The sequence below is a fragment of the Podarcis muralis genome, chromosome 11 (genome assembly GCF_964188315.1).
Source record: "Podarcis muralis chromosome 11, rPodMur119.hap1.1, whole genome shotgun sequence".
Lineage (NCBI taxonomy): Eukaryota > Metazoa > Chordata > Lepidosauria > Squamata > Lacertidae > Podarcis > Podarcis muralis.
This window is the reverse complement of record NC_135665.1, coordinates 27,107,526-27,128,643: the sequence shown is the minus strand read 5'-3', so window position 1 is coordinate 27,128,643 and position 21,118 is coordinate 27,107,526.

Below are 21,118 nucleotides of genomic sequence, written 5' to 3'. Positions count from 1 at the left end.
TTAAGTACTTAATTCGTTCCAGAGGTCCGTACTTAACCTGAAACTGTTCTTAACCTGAAGCACCACTTAATAATAATAATAATAATAATAATAATAATAATAATTTATTATTTATACCCCGCCCATCTGGCTGGGCTTCCCCAGCCACTCTGGGCGGCTTCCAAAAGAATATTAAAATACATCAAACATTAAAAGCTTCCCGAAACAGGGCTGCCTTCAGATGTCTTCTAAAAGTCTGGTAGTTGTTGTTCTCTTTGACATCTGGTGGGAGGGTGTTCCACAGGGAGGGCGCCACTACCGAGAAGGCCCTCTGCCTGGTTCCCTGTAACTTGGCTTCTCGCAGGGAGGGAACTGCCAGAAGGCCCTCGGTGCTGGACCTCAGTGTCCGGGTAGAACGATGGGGGTGGAGACGCTCCTTCAGATATACTGGACCAAGGCTAATGGGGCCTCCTGCTGCTGCCACGCCGCTGGAGCACGATTTCTGTTCTCATCCTGAAGCAAAGTTCTTAACCTGAAGCACTATTTCTGGGTTAGCGGAGTCTGTAACCTGCAGCGTATGTAACCCGTGGTACCACTGTAAATGGAAAGGGGGGTGTAGTTCAAAAATAAAAATAAATAAGAAAAACTCATTGTGGGTAGAATTGATATTCTGTCATGAATCTGTTCATGGTGGGAAGGAGTGTCAGGACAACGTGGGTGAACAAACCTCACAAATACAATGCTGTTTGTGTATCGGCTAGTTTTAAAAGTGCATGGTGAGCCTAATTTTCTTTTTTCTAAAAATGCATGAGAGAAAAATGTCACTTGCATAGAATATCCACTAAATAATGGCAGAAATCATGCAGTGATTGTTCTTGGGTCTCCAAATAGCTTTCTGCCAGCACAGAAGCAGCTCTCAGCATACATATAATTAATTGGCCAGGTGTAGTGCTCAGTTGTGATAAACAACACTCACCTTTGGTTGACCCCATGGACTTCTAGCCAGTTGAGAGGCAAGCACTCATTGTGGACTAGATTACGCATGGCATTATGATTAACCCTTTCAGAGTACAAAGCACTGCGCCAAAGCACACGGACAAAAAAGGATGAAGGGAAGTACACAGGCCTTACACTTTACGAGCAGGAATTATTATTATTATTATTATTATTATTATTATTATTATTATCATCATCATTTTGAGGGGTGGAAGTTTCCTAATGAAATCTTTCAGTACAATGACATGGGAAAGTGTTTTTTGTTGTTGTTGTTGTTTTTTAAGGTGTCCAGGTCCCAAGCCAGCAGCAGCAGCAGCATCAACCATTTTATAGCCAAAAGCTATCAAAATGGTGCACAAGATGGAAAAGCCTATGGAAAGAAGGTATTAACTTCACAGCATGCAGTGCACTTAAAGAAAATGTTATGAAAATGATGTATAGGTGGTATTTAACACCATCAAAATTGGTAAAAATGTATGGAACAAAAACTAATGAGTGTTGGAAATGTAAAGAAAAGGAAGGTATTTTCTATCATATGTGGTGGACATGTAAAGAGGTAAAGGCTTTCTGGGAAATGATATATAATGAGTTAAATAAAATTTTTAAAAATACTTTTGTCAAAAAACCAGAAGCCTTTTTTACTGGGTATAGTGGTTGAAGAGATACCAAGAGAGGATAAAAGACTGTTCATGTATGCAACAACTGCGGCAAGAATCCTTTTAGCCCAAAAATGGAAACAACAAGAAGTACCAACGAAAGAAGAGTGGCTGATGAAGATGATGGACTTTGCAGAACTGGCGAAGCTGACAGGAAAAATCTGGAACCAGCATGATCAAGTATTCCAAAAGGATTGGAGCAAATTCATACAATATATGGAAGATTATTGTAAACAATTAACATCACTAGCAGGGTTGTCTGAAGACTTGTAATGAGAATTTTTCTACCTTTGTATATCTATTTAAATTTTGAGCCATTCTGCAATGAATGTGATTAGAATTGGAAAACGTATAAATTGCAATGATATAAAGGTTAATTTCGAAAGCCATGAGGCAGGAGGGAAGGAAGCTGATAGGCTGTAAAGAGCCAAGGTGGTATAGTGGATAATGATGATGTGAATGTGCAATATTAAATGGAAAATAAATAAAAATTATATATAAAAAACAAAACAAAAAACAAAATGGTGCGCAAGATAAAAATGAGATAACCCCCCCCCAAAAAAAGGCTAAAAACAAAAGCATTCCTACAGCCATTCAATCAATAAAACCATTTCTACAGATGTATAATTAACCTTCCACAGATGACTGGAAGGGAAAGTTTTAAACAACGAGGTCTTCAGTAGGCACCTAAACATCATGGCTGTGGGACTTCTTTACAAGGGCTGAAGCCCAAACCCTAAAATAACAATTTCTAGTACAATCTAAGCATGTCTGTGGTATGTGGCACTGTGCCCTGCTTTGAGGAGTGCAGCTGCCAGGCTGTAATATATGGGGTGCCCTAGTCTCAGGTTGTCTAGGGTTTAAAATGTTAATAGAGAAACTTTGAACTGCACCTGGCTGAATATTGGCAGTCAGTGCAGGGGTGTTATATCATACATAGTATCAACAGAATACTTCAGTCAGCAACCCTGATGCACTTCTGAGTTAAGCAGAAGTTAAGTCAAAAGGAATACATTGCAGTAAACCAGTCTTTAAGGTACCAGTACTAAGACCATTGGGATGCGGGTGGCACTGTGGGTTAAACCACAGAGCCTAGGACTTGCCGATCAGAAGGTCGGCACTTCGAATCCGCGTGACGGAGTGAGCTCCTGTTGCTCAGTCCCTGCTCCTGCCAACCTAGCAGTTCGAAAGCATGTCAAGGTGCAATTAGATAAATAGGTACCGCTATGGTGGGAAGGTAAACAGCGTTTCCGTGTGCTTCTCTGGTTCGCCAGAAGTGGCTTAGTCATGCCGGCCACATGACCCGGAAGCTGTCTGCAGACAAACGCCGGCTCCCTCGGCCAATAAAGCGAGATGAGCACCGCAACCCCAGAGTCAGTCATGACTGGACCTAATGGTCAGGGGTCCCCTTTACCCTTTACCAAGACCATTTAATGGTCTTGCCAGCAGCACCCGCAGTTGATCACAGAAGCATATTGGCAGCATGCACATGTAACATAAAACTAGTGTGATAGATAAATGCCTAGTTCCCATCAACATTCTGGCCACTGGATTTTGCATTAACTGAAATGTCTGGATGCTTTTCAATGGCAGGCCCATAGAGAACATGTTGCAGTGATCTCATCTTGAGGTCACTAAACCATGAATGGCCATGGCGAGCTCTGCTTTTGCCAGGAAAATACAAAGCTATCGGACTAGCCACAGCTGAAAAAGGGCATCTCTTAACCATGTACACATACCAGAAGTGTGCCCCAAACTCCACACCTGCTCTGTCAGGAGGAGTGCAAGCTCATTCAGAATTGTTGTAAACCCAACCGCGAGACACACAGCCCACCCCACAACGATACATGTATTAGGCAGAAAATCAACAGTGAAAAGGAAATATCTCCTTCAGTTTTGCCATTATGTATTTTGCTCAAGCATATTATAATAAGTTTTGTCCTTGAAGCATAACTCCATGTCAGTCACATTTATCAATATAAGCAAGGCAATGCTTTGGCTGGTGTTGGACCTCAGAGACATGAATAAAAATCTGCCTTGCTCCCAATTGGTATATCAGAACTTGCGTAAACAAATTCTGCGCTGGTCAATCAACTTTAATAGGAATGTTTCGATTCAGGGTTATAGTATTAACTTTAGGGTGTTTTCTAAACAGGAATATTCACTGTTAAAGCTGTAATTTTGTGTGCTGGGTTCCAAAATGAAGTTTGACTACCATGGCAATGAAAGGAACACTTTAAAAACAAAACAAAACATGGCATTCATTTCTTACTGACTTCCAATTGTCAGTGTATTGGAGGCACATTAATTAAGCAATTTTAATAAGGACAAGTGAACAGCAATTAAAAATAAAACTTGTAAAACCTCCTGCGGTTCACATTAGAATTCAGTTCATGCTCAGCTAGCAGAGAATTTGTGGACCACACACTACTTTTTCTCAGCATGATCCGACATTATTCACTGTTTTACATTGTTGGCAGGATTCAGTTATTTGGCATTAGTCATTTTTGGTAGTGTACAGACTAATGACTGAATGCAACCTAAAGGACAAAATGCCACTCTGCCAGGAATGGAAAGTGGTACACATATTGTCAACAGAGAAATCATATTAGTAAAGGGAACAGCACTGAAAACAAAATAGCAAGGCAGCTTGTGTTAGCAAAATGTGTGTTTGTTTGTTTGTTTGTGTGTGTGCATGTGTGTATGGTATGTGTGTTTTTTGTGGGTGTGGCCTGAATGGATAATTCACCAGAATTCCAGAGATTAGAAAAACAATTGATCTGAAATGAATTTTACAGTAATTTAAAACCTAACCATTTTTATTTTTATTTTTAATGGAAGTAATTGAGGTGATTTGAATGCAGAAAGCTCAGAAGCTGAAAATACGAGTGAGTTGTTTTCCCAAGCTGGATTTGAAAGGCGAGAGCTATAAAAGCCTGCAAGATGCATTTGCTGACCTTGACTTCAGATGTCTTATGAATGTGGACAAAATATATGTATATTTATTTAGGTGATGCAGCAACCACTTTTTGGTAGACCCTCTCAAAGTGTCTTATATTAAGCTTAAATCATATAGCTATCAGAGACGTGGGTGGCACTGTGGTCTAAACCATAGAGCCTAGGGCTTGCTGATCAGAAGGCTGGTGGTTTGAATCCCTGTGATGGGGTGAGCTCCCGTTGCTCGGTCCCTGCTCCTGCCCACCTAGCAGTTCGAAAGCACTTCAAAGTGCAAGTAGATAAATAGGTACCGCTCCAGTGGGAAGGTAAACGGCGTTTCCGTATGCTGCTCTGGTTTGCCAGAAGCAGCTTAGTCATGACCCAGAAGCTGTCTGCGGACAAACGCCAGCTCCCTCGGCCTATAGAGCGAGATGAATGCCGCAACCCCAGAGTCATCCGTGACTGGACCTAAGGGTCAGGGGTACCTTTACCTTTTTATATAGCTATCATGATATCAAGCTATCAGATCATAAAATGTGTGGGCAAATAAAAAGGTTTCACCTGGTGCTGAAAAGAAAGGGGAATAGGGCAAACTTACCATATTTTTTGCTCTATAAAACACACCTTTTCCCTCCTAAGAAGTAAGGAGAAATGTGTGTGCATCTTATGGAGCGAATGCAGGCTGCACAGCTATCCCAGAAGCCAGAACAGCAAGAGGGATCATAGCTTTCGCTGCACAGCGATCCCTTCTTGCTGTTCTGGCTTCTGGGATTCAGAATTTTTCTTCTTCTTGTTTTCCGCCTCCAAAAACTAGGTGCGTCTTATGGTCTGGTGCGTCTTATAGAGCGAAAAATACGGTGTTTGGGAAGGACATGCCAGCAGTGAGTTACCACAATTAGGAAGGGCCTATCTGCAGAAATCACCTGCCTTTTTAAATTTTGGGCAGGTTTGCACAGGTTCCAGTGCATTCAAAGTTATGTCTCTTTAAGGGTTTATGAGTTGCTGGCCAAGCTCACCTTAGTGAGTATCATAGGCAGAGGCTAGGACCCAAGAACTGGCAGGGGGACCACTGATGACTGGTCACCAAAGACTATCTTTATTTTGGTTTATATCTCTGTATAGGCATGTCTACAAGGCTAGGTACATTTTTAGTAGAGATTGAAGTACTTGGGTAGGTCCATTGCATCAGTAACAATGAAAGCCAATATGGAGCAGGACACATAGTATAATGGTAGTGGCCTTTTTCAAATGTAGATGCTAGCCATGTCTCAATCTACGTAGAAAACTATCTCAGAAAGTCACGCCTATGCACTTGGAGTAGGCACCAGATTGGGAGCTTCTGGCTTTGCTTGCCACCGGTACTGGGATGCTGAGGGGTGCACTAGGGAATGGTCACAACCTATCCACACCAAATCAGCAGCCAGCTTTGCCTACTCAGCACCATGGCATCCTCTTTGCCCTCTTTGTCTTCTAGAGTCAGCTTGATAACACAGTAAGCATAGCTAATTAAAAAGGAGAATTTATTGCAAAAAGAAACAGATAGCTCTGGACTGCTCTAACAAAGCCTCTGGCATTATTACTCAAGATGACCCTTCTAAAGACTGCTTCCGGTGTGACCAGAAGCAACTGAACTTTTGCTTCTGACATCTTTTGTTTTGCTTCCTATCTTGCAAACCTCCCATTCGCTGAAACCTCAGAGAGAGTGGGTCAGCTCCCACCTCTTTTCCAATCTCTGAGAGGCTGTCTCGTAACCCTTTCCTGCCTGTTTGTGTTTCCTGCGAGCTTTGACCACGTTCTAGCCAGCTCTCCATTCCTGTCTTATCAGTTTGCAGGTCAAGGTTAAGTGGAGCTGGATTATGCAGCTGCCGGCCTTCCTCTGTCTGGCTAACATCAAAGCAGCCTCTCTATTCCTGGCTGTTTTCTGCAGTTAGCAGCAAACTTTTGCTTGGAGCTGGCTCATTCCTGACATCTAGGCTGTAGTTGAAAGAACTCTCCTTTGTAAGGAAGCTCTTCACAGTGGTTGCTGGTACTAGTGCTGCAAGTCATGGGCCAAAACAGGATGTCACAAGCTCTTGGGATCTACCAGTACCTCTTCAGTTTCCATCTCTTAATATAGTAGTAGCACAAGAGGAATTGGTTACAATTCTCAGTTGTACTCACCACAGCAGTGATGGAGGAATAAATGGACCATTCAAACTCAGCGTGAGTATAGGAGAAGGAAAGAGGAGGAGGCATACGTGTTAGTAGAATATTGCTTCTTTAGGCACCACCAGTGATTTTGTGACATACAAACACACGCCACCATTCACCACACTTATATAAGTCCTATCTGCATTCACAGCTACCGAGGGGCAAATATTGCTTATCAGGCCTGGAAGCAAAAATCCAGTAACTAATGTTGGAATATAGAGAAGAACAACTTGCACTCATTTACCCTTTCAAATTTTCAAAGCCACATTTCTGTTTAGTATACAAATCCTACCACTTTCTGTCCATTTTACTAGTATTTAAAAAAAGGAGTTCCTGAAAATTTGGGTTCATGCTCCAATGAATTTGATTTTCACAAGAATAGCTGGGTTTTGGGGGTGGGTGGGGGTATCAACTTTAGCTCTTTTCTTGACACAGCTGGACTCCAATAACCTTGAAATAATTGGGATAACAGAATGTCTGCAGCTCAATACCTGCCTATAGTCTTGCATTCACATTGAGGAATTCGCAGAATTGGCCTCCTGTATTAGCAATTCACCTCAAAGAAGAAGTGATTCAAGACTTTTAGAGGTTAGTTTTATGAATATTCTGTTTCACCATTATCCTTGGGAGCCGAGCACGCTAGAAGGTAATGAAGATAATACATAGTTGGAACATGAAGCACGGAATTATAATAGAGCGTATTATAAAGGAGAGCTTCATTAAAGAAGCAAGAGACAAAAAAGGTTCCAAAGTGCAGCTGCATGAATAGGGAAAGGTAATTAAGCCATACAGTAGCTTATTATAAAGAAGGCATTGTTTGCTACAGCAATCGCGGATAAATATGGGGGGAAAGGTCTCAACAATTTTGTCTGCAAAATTCACTGTAGGGAAGTGAGTCACTCTCGAAAAGTGACTCAGTCTTCTTGGAATCAACTCTAACTCTGGCGTTTCTTTTCCCAGAGTATGATTATCAGGTAAGAGTGCTTTGTTGTATTTATCATGCAAATAAGCACCATTTCTTTGCTTCTGAACTTTCTTTTTCGATTGGGCCACAAAAGTATTCAAATGTGCATTAGGTTTTCTTTTCTTTTCCCCAATCAACTCAGTGAATGGTTTTGAACTTCAAAGCACGGAGAAACACCTGCATGTGGGAAGGAAAAGAGGAAAGAAGTGTATCAGTGAAGGGAACTATACTCAAGATCACTTAACATTGACTAGCTAGTCTTCCCACCCTATAAAAATCCTGGTGTGTGTATAGATCTCACATCTCTCTCTCAACATCCGTGGAAAGGAGCCATGTGGGCAGATAGCTGATGTGGTCAATGTCATGCTAATTGTTCTCACATTTTCCCAGCGTTTACACACTCTAATTGTGCATATTACTGTGGGAAAGGAGTAACTTGACCACAATAATTGGACTCGATATTAGTAGCGCAATTATTTCATGCTGATTAATCCAGAATAAATACTATCCTCAAATAGTATTCATAGTCACTGAAAGTATATTAAATTAAGTTCACTTTTCTGCATGCATTCAATGTATTCTTACATAATTCCTAACCATATTTAGGACCAATTCATATATCATCAAAGTGTCATGGGAGCCACTTCAACTTGACTAGATCCCACTAGATTTGTTGGAATTAGACATATATGTTGATGTTTAGGGAAAGACTTTCTTGTTTCCCCCAGACATTTGGATCTTGATGTAGTTTCATTTTTGGCCTGAACTTGGTGTTCATTTTTAGTTGGGCGGTGGAGAATATTTTCCTTGTTAATTGCTGCTTGATGAACATTTTAGTACTATGTATAATTTTATTGCTTTTGGCTATTTTATGGTATGTTTGTATTCTTAAATTGCTGCAAGTCACTTTGAAACTATTTTTTTTCCAGTTAAAAAAGGCAATGAATAAATTAAAATCATGCTTCCTTTCCATAGTGGAAAGTGAACACAATCTCTACCAAATCAACATGCTTCTTTTGTACAACTTTTGTCAGTATAGAGACATTTCCAGCATTTTTTTAAGGAATGAAAACCATACACAATAGTTTTTCATGGGACAACTGGGCTTCCCATCTTTACCCTGAATTGGATTTGTCGCTAATCAGATTTGGCTGTGATGCTGTCGGTAAGCTAATTCAGAGTGAGTGCAAGTCTTTCTGCCCTCAAGTAGTTTCAGGTTAGCAACCCATCATAAACTTGCTTCAGGCAGTTACATACATGCAGCGACCTAATTATGTTGTGCCATTTGAAACCTCCCTTAAGGATAGATCTGTGAGCACTGAGTTCTGACTCAGGGATAAGTAGCTACCCAGATTAATTTAAGCAGAATATAGAGGTATGGTCTTCCATATGTTGTGATAGTTATAAGATGAAGGAGGAGGGTGAAATTCCTGTTCAACAACACCTTTATCGTAAATCACCACCACTGCTCTCAGTGAAGCAAGGGAAGCTGGAATGGGACAAACTCTCGAGAAAAATAAGTGCTTAAGAAGTACTATTAACTGGTGATGCTTCCAATGGATGGATTCCTAATTCTCAGGTGTGTGGATACTGTGTGTGTGAGAGAGAAACGGAGGGAGGGAGTTGTTTGGTATCTCTTTCAATCTGTCTTACTACCTTTTGCTATGTCCACTTCTTCTTTGACCATACCCACCTCTGGCATATGGCCTTTAGAAAGTTGGCCAACAGGGCATGAAGACCTTCAGCCAAAAGAACAACAAGCATCCCCATTGTAAATAAAGAGATACCGGGGGTTCTAACTGCACATTTGCCTAAAGTGCAACTCTGAGGGCCTTCTGGCAGTTCCCTCAGGCAGACGGCCTTCTTGGTAGTGGCACCCGCCCTGTGGAACGCCCTCCCATCAGATGTCAAGTAGATAAACAACTACCTTACTTTTAGAAGACATCTGAAGGCAGCTCTGTATAGGGAAGTTTTTAATGTTTAATATTTTACTGCATTTTTATATTTTGTTGAAAGCTGCCCAGAGTGGCTTGAGCAACCCCGTCAGATGGGCGGCGTATAAAAAAATAAAATAATTATTATTATCATTCGTACTTGTAGCATACAGTTCTGTGACAATCCCTTCAACTTTCATAGTTAACTTTTTCCAGCTGTGTATGATGATTTAAAGTCCTGCCATCTCTGTGAATGCCACTGGCTAATCCCTATTTGCTGCAGACAATCAGGAAAATATATACAGAGATAATTCTGATCATTCGTCTTTTGACAAATAGCAACCCAAAAAGTGTCGTTAAGATGCTAAATATTACTTCTGATGTAATTCATTGCAATGTGCTTGATTTACTGCATCAGGTTTATGAGGACGGGCCCTTTCTGATGCGCTATCTCCTTCGCTGAATTCATGCTGAAACCCAGCACACCTGATGCAATTGAATTAATCAAACAGGATGGAAGCAAAATCGTTTGTGCCCTGCTCATCGTGGAGTTTGTCATAAAACACGAGAAGTTTTATGATAAAGGTAGCACTTTATGAAAAGTAATAATAGTGTGGCATTAAGAAAAATGGAAGGGATATACTAAAATACTGCAGTATTTGTACACTCAGGGAGAAGTCTGGGAATTATTGCTGACCTCTAAGCAACAGAGAAAAGGACTCATCATTCACCCTTGAATGAGATCCCTGATGTAATTGATGGGACTGCCTGGAATGGCTTCGATCATTAGGATTCCAATGACTAAATTAAAATAAAATGAAGGATGCATGTCATGGCACTAAAGCAGTGAAAATGCATTCCTTCTTGGTGACAGATAAAACAGATCATTTTGCGAGGAAGTGTTTTACTGAACGTGTTGCAGCACTGTAGTTCCCAAGGAAAATGAAGAGTAATGTAAAAATTGGACAAGATGAAACTAGCTGTTTCATTCCAGATATTGACTGCACAAGTCACTTTTAATATATCTACCATTTATTGTACCTAAGGCAGTAGTTTGTTAATGTTATGAAGGCTGTACAAAATGTTCAGTTTGGTTAGATCATTTTAGAGTCTCGCAAAATCTCAAAGCTGTATTTTGGGGCAATGCTTCCCACTTTTTAAAAGAAGAAACATTAGTCAATAGTACCTATAGGCCTCTGTGTATGATAGTTTAGTCTTACATTTCTTGCTGTGTCCTGCCTATGCCATGGTCCAGCCTCTCCTTTCTGGGACTCACAGCAGTGTAAATTCTGCTGGTTTAAGTTCCACCAGTTAAGCCCCATCTCAGCTGGGTTGAGGGAGTTATGCCAGTGTCGCCCTGGCTTAGCTGCAGCACACCCACGACAGCCCAAGATCAGTCTATTCCAAACTTGCTCATCCTATTGGATCTTGGGTATGGATAACACTGTGAGTGCATGAGACTTACTCAGCCAAAAGTGTGTTGCAACCTTACTCTTTTCTATTTTATCCATGTGATGTGCCAAGTGAAATTCAGGGTTTATGTGAGGGGTTTCCTGGGTAGAAAACCACCTTTTTTCCTGTGGCTATCTGCCTCTTGGAAACTTTAGTTAAAGAGTTACACACAACTGATAAAATGGTTTAGGATAACCAGAAAATAAGACTTCACGAAGCTGTGAATATAAATGAACACTTGTAACAGTATATGAACAAAGGAACTGTTCAGAGAAAGCTATTATGGATCCCCATGAGTAGAATTGTATATTTATGGGGAGAAATTCCATGCCAGCCCTGATGTTTACTCACCAAAGTCCCATTAACTTTCATTAAAATTAAGTGCCACTACAAAATGGCATTTCTGTTTCACTGTGCTTCCTTGTGTCACTTGTTCTGCATGTTAATAAAATACTTCACAATCTAAGTATTTCTTTAATGAAACACCTTCCACGTCTTTTAGAAATAAAGCTCCCTTGCCCAGTGATCTTGTGATGTGGCAGCCCCTAAGGACTGTCCTTGGCTTAACTGCAAATACATTTTTAAGCAGGTTTAATTGTATTGGCACAAACCAGCCCTCGTCCAGTCTTAAATGACAACTGGTTCATACATACCTCTAAGAAAATGCATAAATGCAGATGTAATTGTTCTGCTTGCAAGGTTACCACAAATTGATTGGATGTTGCATCAGTTTTATTCAAACAGCTGGAAATGTCAGCACTGTGCCCTAAAGGAAGGCATGGCAGTGGCAATTGGTGTTAGCAGCACGACATCTTATGGGAGGCAAATGGAGCAGGTCATTCCCACTATGGAGCTGGTGACTACTAATTTCATCTGCTATGATCCAGGTAGGAAGCATGCCCAGCTAGAAGCAGACGTCCACGTGCATTTCCTCAGCTTGATGAGAACTAATGATGGGTAAACTTCCCTTGGCTTAATGTGGAATTGGCACAGTATTTAGAAGATGTCTCAGAGAATTCTAAGAAATTTCTCCCAGCTAGTGCAAAGGCATTGCTGCTGCTGCTGCATATTATTAAATTACCCTCTGGCAATTGTAGCTCCTAGCACCTTCAATGACTGGAGGCCTCTCCTCCTGAAACCCATGGGAGCAAGAGACAATTTGCAACATCGTAACGTTTTTGCAAGACACAGTGAAGAGAACTAACTTAAATATTGTTCTTCATTTCATTTAAATAAAGATCTTACTAAACAAAAGACATGGTTGGATGGTCCAGTCAGTAGCATCACTAGGTTCCAAAGATCTGAAGAAATAAATATGTGTTCAAAAGTCTTCTAAAAACAGCTAATGTGGAAGACTGTCATATCTCAGTTGAGAGGAAGTAACATAAATGGGTGCTCCCACTAAGAATACCCATCTTGTGTCACTGTCTTGCTTGCCACACTGGCCCATTCAGGAATCTCCCAGTGATATTTTCTGGTAGTCGCTTTGCTAGTAAGAGTGAAACCAGTATAAACGCACTGCCCCCAACTCATAGAGTTGTTCCAGGGTACCATAACAATATTGAAAGCTGCAGAGAGGCTGAGGAGAATTCATGGTGTAGCATTCCTCCTGTGAAATTAAAGGCTGACTTTGTAGGTCATGATGGGTAGTTTATGTTCCCCAGGGATGGGAAACCTATGGCCCAAATCTACTCCCACAGGTCTCTTAATCCAGACCTTGGCATTTTCCTTAGGCCTTCTCCCTCACCAACCCACTGGCCCAAAACTAGACCCATGCCACTCCCTGCTCAATTATCTCAGCAGCTGCAGTCAGTTGCATTGAAAATACAGCATTGAAAAGGCAGTGATTCAAAGGCACTTCTGGGATGCTCTGCTGTGTTTAGCTGCTGTCAGCACTGCTCTGAAGCACTCAGTGTATTGGGTCTCCTGGCAGTGCTCCAGAATGACCCTGAAAGCACTCTCTCTACCTCTCCTTCTCCCAAGGCAGCTCTCTGCTTGGTCATGTCTAAACTTTAAATCAGTATGGTAAGCTTTGGTAAGGGATGCAGGTGGCACTGTGGTGTAAACCACTGCGTCTAGGGCTTGGCGATCAGAAGGTTGGCAGTTCGAATCCCCATGATGGGGTGAGCTCCTGTTGCTCGGTCCCAGCTCCTGCCAACCTAGCAGTTCGAAAGCACATCAAAGTGCAAGTAGATAAATAGGTACCACTCTGGCGGGAAGGTAAACGGCATTTCTGTGCACTGCTCTGGTTTCGCCAGAAGCAGCTTAGTCATGCTAGCCACATGACCCGGAAAAACTGTCTGCGGACAAACGTCAGCTACCTTGGCCAGTAAAACAAGATGAGCGCTGCAAACCCAGAGTTATCCAGGACTGGACTTAACTGTCAGGGGTCCTTTACCTTTACCTTTAAGCTTTGGTAAACAGATGGTCATGGGAGCACTGATTGGCCAGAGACTGGCCCTCCCATTGTGTCTGTGGGAGGGGAAAATATTGTAACGTCCACCTGTTCCACTCCTAGAAAGCATGGTTTTCTGTTTGCCATGTGCTTTTGGGCATGGGTCTGAGCAGCTTTCTGTGTGCCCCACTGCTTTCCCTGGGAAAACCCATTCAGAGTGAACATCAGTCTGTGGAAAACCCAACTGATGTTTGCTTCGATTCAGTGCCAAACGGCAGGTTTTCCCAGGGAAAGTGGCCGAGCAAGTGAAAGTGTGGATGAAACTTGGTTGTATGTTTCTTGCACTAGCAAGAGTGGTATTTAAATCAGGAAGGTAGAATAATGTGTTTCTCTTGGGAAGTGCATGATAATTGTAAAATAGTAATAACATTAAAAATACGGCATATTTTCCCCCATTTGTCTATTTGAGCTGTGGTAACTGAAAAACTGCAGAAAAAGCGCACCTCTGGAGGAAAGGGGTGGTCCGAAGGAAAGGTGCAAGACATACACAGCAGAGACAACAATCTGACATACGAGGCCCCTGCCCTGTTAATGGCTGGAATGTGGCCCCTGACTGTTTCCCAGTGAGGTAATCTGGACCACAGGGTAAGAAAGGTTCCTCATTCCTTCCTCATTACCTTCTAGGTTGAGCTAATAACCTAATACTGCTGATGGTGACTGCTTGGCATAGTGCAATCTACACCCACACAGCTTAAAGTTTGGAACTCCCTTGCAATTCTTCTGCAGAAGTGTTTGAATCTACAAGCATAGCTAGGGAAAGATCCTATTCCACAAGCTTAGCTTGGGCTCCTGTTGAACTAATGCAGCCTTCTATGACTGAAATGATATTGCAAATAGAAAATCTGAGTTTCACAGCAAAAGTCAAACACTAAGGAATTATTAATATGGATTCCAGAGCCCATTTATATTGCCATTTTATTCTTCCTCCACTAGCATTGTACGAGTATTAGGTATCAATTTACTTTCAAGGTTAGTGCAGGAAGAAGTGGAGAAGGATAAGCCTATCAGCCTTCCTCATCCTGCTCTACTGAATGAAGGGATCAACTTGCTTAGAAGTCAAATGACTTTATCCTTTCAGAATGGCAATAGAAACTAAGGAAGACAGTGCCACACGATATACTGGGACTTACCGAAAACCTTGAAGTTACCATTCTAATGGCCAAATTCAAAATGATATATTTTAAAGTGCTTTTTCTGAGTAAAAAAAGAAAAAAGAAAACTTCCCCAGTGTCTAGACTTTGTCTAGAAACAAGCAACGTTTCTGTAATATATGGAATGCATGGTGTCCGATCATTGGATGATTACTGAGAAGTTGGGTCAATGTATAAAATTTATGCCAACTTATTTTAGAAACTCATTGAAGAGAGAAACATATGATGAATTTAATTAAGTATTTCATGGGAAGCCTCCCTTTTTATTGTATCTTTCCTTTAGTTCCTCTTCCTTTTCTTCTTGCAATTATGGATATACATCTATTATGAGAAGAATGTATTTGGGGAATGGAATAGAAGTGGGGTGGGAACTGAGGCCCATCAGACCTTCACAATGTTCCCTTGGCCGCGCTCCATCTTTCCAAGCTACACCATTCACCATCCCTGCTCTGCATCTTCTGTGCTTTTGCCTGGTCCTTGCACTGCGATAATGCCTCTTGCTTGTCTGGATGGAGCGATGCATGGATAAACCTGTGACTTCTGCAAGCTTAGAATGTAGCCTACTGCACTGTCATGTGGCTCCTTGGAAGTTGCCCACAAGGAAATGAAGCCCTCAAATCAAAAAAGGTTGGCATGACATAAGAGGAACCTGGTGGAACAGGCCAATGACTCATCTCGCTCAGTATCCCATGGCCAACCAGGTGCCTATGGGAAGTCCACAAGCAGGATTTGACCACAACAGGAATCTCCCCATTTGTCTCTGGAGTAGAAGGATCTGTTAGAGTGGGAAGCGTATGTTGGGGATAATGGCTATTAGATGTCATAAGATAAACTTTAATAGAAATAAGATTGTTTATTATATCTATTGTTTTCCTTTTGTGACTTTCATTTCTCCAGCATACAAACCTGCCCATTCTTCTTCCTTTTTACTCCATTCCCAGGAAGAGCATCTGGCGTACTGTAGTTACTATATTAGCCCTCCAAGTAATATTGATTCCACTTTCAGGAGGTAACACCCATGCTAGTATTCTAGCCACTGTGCCATTACCAACTCTAGTTACTCCTTTTCCATTTAACCTCAGCAGCCCTAGAGATTCTCAAATCAGTGTTTAGTGACATTAGTTCCCTTAAACCTTATTAGTTTTCTTTCTTCCTTTTCTTTTAGTTTCCGCTCTGAACTCTTTATTTAAAAGTGTCGCTCACAATATTTGACTGAATTTGCAATGCCAGCACAATTATTCATAGTGATTTATTGATGCCCATAAACTGCTCATTATAAGGTATGACGTTCTATGAGCACTGGGCAAAAATATTATTTACCTGCCATAGTTTATTAACTAACCTTGGTTATCATGGGACTCTGCTGCAAGCTGGAGCAATTTCGCTGGCATTAATATTGATTCTTTTGTTGCTGTTGTTATATTGAAATTATCCAAAGTTCTACTTCACCATTCATTAAGGTTTAGGCTGAATAGAAACTTTTTTAAAAAACAGATGAAAATTACATATTTCCTACTGTCTGTGTATGGCTATTTCTGATATTCATTGGATTTTATAACCGTTAGAGCTCATGGCTTGAGATACAAAATTTCTATGCAGTCCAAGTTCTCCAACTCACTGGGTAGTCTCATCTGTGGTGGCATGCTGAGTGGAGAGGGGCAGCAACCCTTCTCCTACGTGGTCTGCTGCGGTCTTGGCCCCTCTCACCAGGGAGCCAATCAGCAGTAGTGTTCTTGTTCCTGTGGGCAGGGCCTGGAAGTGGACCTCATCAAAGACTCTCTTGGACTGCTCTACTCTGAGCGGCCTCTACCTGTTTGCTTCACCTAAGTTTAAAAGGGCTTCTCCACACAATCCTTTCTCAGTATCTAGTTTTAATTCAGTTCATTCTCTTTATGGAAGGAGAATGCCATCTGCAGCACTGCTATCAGCATCAGTTGGTTGCTGGTTCTTAGGGCCAGGCAGGAATTTTTACCCACAGTATGACTGACCTTGGTTCTGTGGGGTTTTCGCCTGCCTCATAGTAATGGCACAAAATGGAGTGTTCTCATTATTTCCATTCTTGTCACAACTTGGGGCTGTGGGAGAGGCCTTGGGCTGGATGCTAAGATGACAGGATCTGGAGGGTAGCCCTTCTGTCTAGAATGAGCTTGGGGCCTGACTAGCCATAGCACCCCATACTAAGCTTACTGATGGGACCCACTGGAAGCTGTTCACATTGTGGTGGGCCCCAATATCAGTCAGCTCCCACTGTGAGGTCACAGCACATCAACCAGTGGCAGGTCGGTCGAAAGATCTATGACCCATGCCTGCAGTAAAATGTTGTGGCTTTATCTTACCCCAAAAATTGGCACCTGGCAGTTTATTTTCTGATTCCCCTCCCTGCTTCACAGTTTGTTGGCCCACAATATGTATTTATTTATTTATCTATCTATCAGACTGACATTCCTTTTCTTCTCCTTTGCAGGAGCAAATCTAGATAACTGCATACCCATTAAACAGCCAAAATGTGAGCAGCATTGCAGCTTTTTACTCTTTCCTTCCATGATTTCTTATCTTTCTTTCCCTAGCCATCAAGACTCCAACTTCTTTACACCGCTGAGCATTCCATTACAAAACACCCCAAATTATCATGAACTCATGAACTCATGTGAATAGAAGTATGTAATGCAAATTGCTTTTACACAATTGATCCCTAACAACAACAACAAAAACCATTTAAAAAACCCCAACACTCTGCATTAAACAAAACCTGGCATTGTTTGCATCAGGCATGGAAATATTCTGGGAGACAAGGTACACAGGGGTCTTGATGTAATAATTGTGTTCTGTGGACCCGGTTTTAATTTGAAAGATTTAGTCATCTTTATCAAATGAAGAAAGTAGGGATGAAATCCAGTTCTTCCTAATGCAGGAAATAGATAATGTCATTTGATATTGTTGAATGCCTTTTTGGCAACCAGTAGAAGGATCACAGCTGGAGCTTTTAGCTTCATGGATTGCTGTATTAAACTAAAAATTATCCTGTATTACCAGTTGTAAATCTTCCATTTTCAAAACCATCTCATCTTTGAACATGGAAGAGTGATATCTTGGGGAAATTTCTCCACTTTAATCTATTATTTATACAAGTCCTCATTAATCAAGAGAACGACTGTCCCAGTTCTGCAAACAGCAGGTGCCTGTGGGGGTTAAATGATTGTCATTAACACCCTTTCAAAAATCGGCAGCCTTATCTTCCTTTAAAAAAAATAAATGGAAAGAGCAATGGCCATATTAGGGACAAAACATTGGGATCAGACACTGCTGCAAATTGTTTTGGAAGTTAAGGCAGCTCAGTTACAAGACGGAACATATTGTCCAGCATTCCATTCCCACAGTGGCCAACCCAACCTGATGCAAATGAGAAGCCCACAAGTAGGCCATGAAAACAGAAGCCATCTCCTGCTTCACTTCCATCAACTGGTATTCAGAGACAAGCTGCCTCCAACTGTGGAGGTCATACTGTCAGCATCGCCCTTGAGCCAGTGCCACCAACTGGACTCATACACTTCAGCCCCGACTGGGCTAGGCGAGCTGGGTAGCACTTCCAGAGACCACCTTCTGCACAGGAACAGGTCAAAGTGCTGTGGACTCACAGCTTAGAGTGGTGAGCACCGGATTCACTCCAACAAGAAGACAGTCGTCGCACAGCAAAGTACAGCAGAGTATAGCAGAGCATAAACGACTCGGAGAGCAGCTCTGTAGAATATCTTCTTTATTCTATCTACAACTATAATACACAACTATGTACAGAGCTAAATGAGGTCTAAACGAAAATGCTGAACTGCACTGAGTGTCTGCAGCTGCTCTTAGCAGCAACCTTATCTATACACACGATCTCTCTCTAACACTCAGTCTCTCTCTCTCTCTCTCTTTGATGAGAGGCTGAGCAGAATAAGTAGAGAGCAGAAACCATCCCCTCCTCTCTGGAGAATCAGCAGAGCACATCAGCAGATTCTTGGATATGGGAGGGGTGAAAACAGAAGCCATTTCCTGCTTCACTTCCATCAACTGGTATTCAGAGACAAGCTGCCTCCAACTGTGGAGGTCATACATGCACCATGGCTGGTAGCCATTGATAACCCTATTGTCCATGAATTTATCTAATTTCCCTTAAAGCTGCCCAGGTTGGTGGCCATCACTACATCTTGTAATAGCAAAATTCCACAATGCAACCATACACTGTGTCAATAACTTCATTGTTTTGTCCATTCGGAACAAAGCTTCCTTCATGTGTTCCATATCAACTTCTTTAATCTGGTGTTCACTCCAAAATGAATGCACATTTGGGTGAGTCATTTGGTTGACAATGTGGGCCCAAACCAATTTGTCAGAGGGACTCTTGTAAGGGCAGCCATTCCTCTCATCTCCCCCAGAAAAAAATTAAATGACTGGCTTTATTCTTCAGTTGATTATTTCACACAAAGATTCTTTGCTATGCACCAAATCTCATTTGAACACCAGGTGATCTCAGTGAAGCAGCTGCAGCTGGGGTAGGGTACTGTTACACAAGTTGTGACAAATGACAGGCCATGCAAGATAGTTCCACATTTCTATGAGGAATTTCACATGTGAATTAGAGTTCATGGATTCAACCTGCAAGAATTTCTGTAGACAGGGTGATATTTTGTCCGGCTCCTGAGAAGTTCTGGAACAGTGCCAGTTGCACGTGTGTTATCCTGCACTTCACACATTATGTAACAAATGAAAATGCAAACCTACGATAGTGGAGGAACAAAGCCTTAGGTTCACCAACCTACGCATGCAGTTTTCTGCTAGTGTTGCATAAAAATGGCTGTAAGGGACGTGGGTGGCGCTGTGTGCCAAGGCCGATGTAAAGCTGTGCTGTTGGTAGAGGTGTGCCTGTGCTCTGAATGGGTATATAATATGTCTCTGTTGTGCCCCCTCCCGCATCCCGCCTTAAACTCTTCCCTTTCCTGTTTCAGCCCAACTGGTATATCTTTGCCAGCAAAACAGACACAGTAGCAGAATGTGCTGGCAATTTTGAGGTGTTCTGCTGGGAAGACTGTCGTGGCAGCAGCAAACCTCACATTCCACCAGTCTAGTGGAGCTTCCACCATATCCAGTGGCTCATTCACGGGCATAACTCAAGCATAGCGTTGCTTTGAGTTATGTTGGCACAAGGTGCAGTGAAATCTTTCCACTCCCCCTCAACTGGCATGTATCACCTGAGACTTTAGAGGTATAAAAAGGGACTCTCTTTGGAAGCTGTAGTCACTCCTGACTGCAACCCTGAATCAAAATTAGTGGACCACACTGAAATTTGCCAGATTGTGACCCCGTACCCCTTGGATCAATTTCTGTTAAGAGCGACTTATATAGCAGTACATTAAGGTCTGAGATTTCACCAGCCTTTCTAAGGACTGGATATTGGCACTGCAGATAGCCCACAAAATGCTAAAATGTGTTCAGCCACATGTTCTACAACCTGAACACATTTTGTGGACAGTTTGATTTAGAACCCTAACTTTCAGAAGTCCAATGAACGGAAGCCAAATGGGCACCAATTCTATTCAAAATGTCCATCTGCTGCAGCAAGACTTGCGTGAATTGTAACATAGCAACCTCTATTTCCTCTTGTAGCTGGAATCCCTGGGTTACTGTTGTTTGCTCTCTGAGTGTGCTGCCCTTGATAGAAACACAGTAAATCCTGCAGTGATGATGCCAAAGCTTTGCTACAGTTCATTGTATACTGTGCTCGGATGAAAGCAATTTTGCAGATGGTTATTATGGCATAGAATATGTACCTAAATATAGTAGGGCTCTTTCTTCCCTCTCGCACATATTCTGGACCATAGTTCTATTTCCCCCCCCCCTCCTTTAAATGTTTTGCTATTTAAGGCAGTGAAAATTTTAAAGTAAGGAAATAGAATGGGAAATTTATTTTCTTTATTATTTATTTATTGAGAGAGAGAGCAGAATGTAGGGCCAGATTGAAAGATAGGAAACCCAAGCAAAAATGGAACTAGATACTTGCCCCATTTAGATTGTAGCTGTTTTTGTTGTGTGATGCATTTATTTATTTACTCTATTAAAATGCCTGCATTGAGGGTGTTAGGGAGAGAAAGACATTGCCCGGGACAACAAAAGGAACTAAAAGAAGGTGATGAGCCATTGGAAAAGACAAAGAGAGGGTGGCTCTTTGCCAGATGGTAAATGTGAGGGACCCCCAGAGATAGAAGATAAAACCAAGGCTTAGAGAGGTTAAAGGGAGGAGTTGCTTGACCAGGAGATGCAAAATAGCGGACAGAACATGGTGTTGTGTATCTACTTGGATCCTAAGCTGTGCTTATGGAGGAAGCAAGACTGTCTTGGAGGTCGATGCTGGGAACCCGTCCAATGTA